The sequence below is a fragment of the Coloeus monedula genome, assembly GCF_965178545.1.
Source record: "Coloeus monedula genome assembly, contig: HAP1_SCAFFOLD_87, whole genome shotgun sequence".
Classification (NCBI taxonomy): Eukaryota; Metazoa; Chordata; class Aves; order Passeriformes; family Corvidae; genus Coloeus; species Coloeus monedula.
The window spans coordinates 446148-450743 of record NW_028120814.1 but is presented as its reverse complement, the minus strand read 5'-3'; positions in this window follow the sequence as shown (position 1 = coordinate 450743).

The window sequence follows — 4596 nt, the reverse complement described above, 5'->3', positions numbered from 1 at the left end:
TAAGGAAGGGCCTCCGCAGCCTCTGCAGTGGCACCTGCCGTCACCGGCAGGGCCGCTTAGGAGAACAACGTGCACCAGTGAGAGGAGGAGTGAGAACAGTTGTAAAAAGGGCAACCGGAGAATAGCTGGGGCCCGAGAGCTCCCTGGGGCCCAGTCACCCGCTAGGTGCCAGCCTTCTGCTCAACAGAAACAACCTCTGCTTTTGTCTTTGGCACAGAGGGCAGCCCAGGCAAAGCCAAGCCAGTGCCAGCTGCCCTCAGAGGCAGCGGGAAAGCGCCGAGCGCTCTCTTGCCGCCTCAAAGCACAGCAACCGGTTCTTGGAGGGAGGCCTAAATGCCTCTGTGACACTAAAGCGAGGAGGAACTTCTGGCGCAGCCAATACAGAGACACGCAGAAAACACGCCGCTCTGGCAGACCAGAAATGCACCAGACGTACTCAGTCTCCTCAGGCTCTGCTCCTCTCTCATCTCCAGCTGCTGGGCTGGGCTGCTGGAAGAAGTGCTGGCACGTGGCGGAGTGCTGGCTGCTGCGGACCGCGCCGGGGCAGCGGCACGTTGAACGGCAGGGCGCGCGTCAAGAGAGATTTGGGACAAGAAAGGATTGCCCGTCAGAAAGGTGGCTGGCACAGATACCCCGGAGAGCACACGGCAAAAGGAAGGCTGTCAGCCACCGCCAGGCCTCTTTGCCTGGGGGGGGTTTTGCATGTGCCCTCAAAGGCAGTGGGCAAACCCCAAAGGCTGCTGTGCTACAGCAGCCCATGGCCAGGTTCACGCTACATTTTATCGATTTTCTGCAAGACGACTGCAACAAGGTATTGACGAGGTTGCAAAGATACAGAAAGAGGTGGGAGCAGGGCCCCAGAGCCTTGTTGCTTTCCTCCTGCTGTGTTCCCCTGGCCAATGAAGTCACCCTCGAGTGGGCATGGTCGTGTCTGACCAGAAGGCCAGTCTGGTCTACGTTGTGCCTGGAGCTAATTGGTCCCTCCCGGGGGCCAGTGTCTCCTAAGCATCCTGCAAGGCTGTCAACTGCGTCTTTGGACCGTCTCTGGCCGCTGACCACGGGGAGCCTGCACGGACACCGTGCACCAAGGGGGTCACTTCTACGCTGGCAACAATTTAAAGGCACAGTGCTGCCTCTCATCTGATCCCAAGAGACTTTCTCAGGCCCTCTCAGCGTCCCAGCAAAATGGCGCTCAAATGTGAAAGTTCAGAAGCCATTTGCCAGGGCTCCCTGGCCTGGCTGAAGCAGCACTACGTCATGGCAGGCACACAGCCCCCAGCATCTTCAGGCACGAGCGGCAAGGGCTGGCTTGTCAGAAACCTGAAGCTTGGCCCTGCGCCAAAGGCAGTGCCAACCACAGGTGCCACTTACTGGCTCTGCACGTTCAGGCCGTGGATGGACAACAGCTGGAGGCTTCTTGTCATTTGGCTCCTCTTCAGCCTCTTCCTCAGCAAGAGAGGGAGCCAGAGGAGGTGCTGACCCTGCTGGTGAGCCCTGCAGACAGACAGCAGTGAGAGGGACAGGGAGCAGCCAGTCCTTCAGGAGCTGCTTTCTTGTCAGCTCCGGAAGCTGGTTTCTTTTCACCCAGACTAAGGGGAAATCAGAAACTTTGATCCAAGTGGGATTCTGAGTCGTGAAATTCACCCTCTTAAGGTGGGCAAATCAGGTGGTGCTCCGTCTTGCTGTGCATTTGATCTTCCACCCTGGCTAGAATCAGCAAGACACCTTTGGCCTGCCACACTTGCCTTTCATCTCTTGAAAGGCTCTTCAATGGAAAATTAGGAAAGAGCCAGTGCTCCCTTTGCTGCTGCTGATGCCAGCACCGACTTGGGCTTTCTTTCCGCCTCCCAGGCTGGCACTCTACACTCTACCGCAACAGGCCAAGCTCGCAGCTTGCCGCACAATTCTTACATTCTCTGCCAGCAAGGTCAGAGCTTCCTTTGCCACTCACCAAAGGACGGGCTTGTCTCCATCCGCGTGTGAGGTGACCTGCAGCGAGCAAGGGAAGAGGAACCAGATGCCGTTAGAAAAGTGCCTGTGCTGGGGAGTCCCACAGGACAAGTCAGTCCCAACAGAGAGCATTTTCCTTTCCCAGCATCCCTCCAGGAGCAACACAAGATTTTCCCACAGCAAGCAAGAGAACAACAAGGACACGATACTAGGCTCTCTCGACTTTTGTCACTGAAGAGATAGAAACACGATCACAGAAATGCCAAGTGTCCTTTAAGTCAGAGCTGCTGTTCTGCCCAACAGCTCAAGCAGCTTTTTCCTCTTCTCTTTCCTGCAACCTTTCTTTTCATTTTGTTGTTGTTGTTGTTGTTGTTGCTGTTGTTTTATTTGTTTTTTAATTTTTTAAAATAAATTGCATGCACTAATTCCCATCAATTTGCTGCAAATGATACCCCGGGAAAGCTTCCACAAAGGGCCCCATAGCTGTGGCGGTTCTCTCCTAAAGCAGCCCAGGAACAGCTCCTGGGTTCAGGAGCAAAGCCTAACCGGTTAGGAGCTTGCACTTCACCGCCAAGGGAATCGCTCTCTTGGCGCACCGTAAAGGGTCACAGCAGAGAGCCAAGGCCTCTAATGGCAGGATTTGGAGCAAGAAAGTGCTTTCCCTCACTCCTGGGCAAGTTTTAGAAGTACTTGTGAGGCTCCCTGCCAGCCTGCAATTTGCAGGTTGTCTCGGCTGAAGCAGCAAGCTGAGGAAATGACAGTGTCCAATGCCACGCGCTCTCCAGTGGAGGGAACGCAAGCCCTGCAGGTTACGTTGCAAATACTCTCCACCCGCCAGCCAGTGCAGACACCCCCTTTTTAGCTGATGCTGTTGGCAGGAGCTTTACCAAAGGAGCGGCATCTTAATGGCACTTTTGCTCCCAAATCAGCTTCATCACTACAAACAAGCGTAAAGAGCAAAGTGAAGCAAACGCCGTGTGATGGCTACCCCCAGGATAAACCTTTACTTATGAGTCAGGTGGGTCAGGAAGTAGCCGGAATACGCCACAGAAAAAACCGTGCAAACCGCAGCACAGACTTGCCCGATCATTCTAGCAGTGCTGTGCGGGTTTGCACACTGAATGCCACCCGGGGGAAAAACCAAGACTCCTCTCGGGGTGCAGGCCGTCTGCTGAGAATGCCTCAGTCACGAGGGTCCTCCTGCAGCGAGCAAGCCAAAGAGCTGCTCTGGACAACGAGGCCTCGCGCGCACCGGGACAACGTTGCGCTGACAGCACTGTGATGTGGCCCGGCTCCCTTGACGTCACAATAGCAGCCGCTCTGGCTCTGTTGGCGTAGTTACGCCCAGCAACCGAAATCTTCTGTACAGCTGACACAAAAGAAAAGCCTGGGAAGATCTCCTCAGTCATAAAGCAGGAGAAAAAATCCTAACCGTCCATAAGCCCGTGCTCAGGGCATCCCGGGGTAACTCCGAAAATGCACCGATCCAGCAGGCCCCCAAGAAATCCAAGCAAACTAAAACTAAACTTTGACTAAAAGCAAGTCTGCTTGTTCCTGCTGGCATCTTTGTTGCTTCTGAAAGCCCTAACTGCTTTGATGACATTTAGGGGACAAAAGAAGCCAAGGAAATCAGCTTCCAGGAGTATTGCAGTGCGCAGTTGCTTCTTGAGCACATAGGTGCATGCTGACCTTTGCTCTGACTCAGTTTGGAGCCTGACCTCCCTTTCTGACAGGGAGATGTTGGCTTGTCTCCTGACACAAAGCTCCTCTCTCCCTGCTTGCTCTTTCTTTGGCACCTTAACGTCGGACAACATGCAGAAGAGCTGCGCGCGGATTCTTGGGCTGCCACAGTTTTGTTGTGTTGCAGCTCTGGCAGCAGCCTGCAGGTGCCGAGCCCAAAGAAGGCCCGTTTCAAACAGTCAAAAGCTGCAGCCTCACAGATGTTTGCCCAGGCTCCATGCTCCCTGTAAGATTCCTTGCAGACATTTGGATAGCCACATCCCAAGGAAAATGAGATGCAGTCATTCCCTTCTCTGTCAAAAGCTCCAGTTAAAGCCAAGAGCCAGCTCGAAAGAGGAGAGAAAGTAGTGAGTGGGAGAGGGAAATGAGTGCATGCAACTCCTCTGGAAACCAACTCTGCTTGCCCGTGCAATAATGGCTCCGGGCTTATCTTGCTTTTCTGGTGACTCAGCACAGACACGTCCTGCCTGCTGGTGGACAACTGCTGCAGTGTCTTTGAGGAGCTTCACACTGGGCTCTTCACACTTCGGATGCTGCGGGTGGCATTTGAAAATCGATGCAATGGCTGAAAGGCCCAGCTGCACCTTGAAATTCTGTTGCTGAAAAACTGCAGTAATTTACCAGGATAATTCCCCCAGTTTGAAAGCGTCTCATTTTCCCCATCTCCTAGACAGCTCACATCAACCAGCCAGTTGTGGAGCTTACAGAAGGAAGAATGACACCTTAGCAGGGAAAGCCGAGCGTAGGCCCTCGGACTCCCTTGAGCAGAGCGGAACCAGGACCAGAGAGGGAAGCGTTTGGGGGACGTGCCGTTTCAGCCCTCCTTGGCTCTTCGATGCCCCATGAGCGCCAGGAAAGGGGAACAAGCGGGGCCTGCTCCCTCCTCCTGCCCCGCCGTGAGGGGCG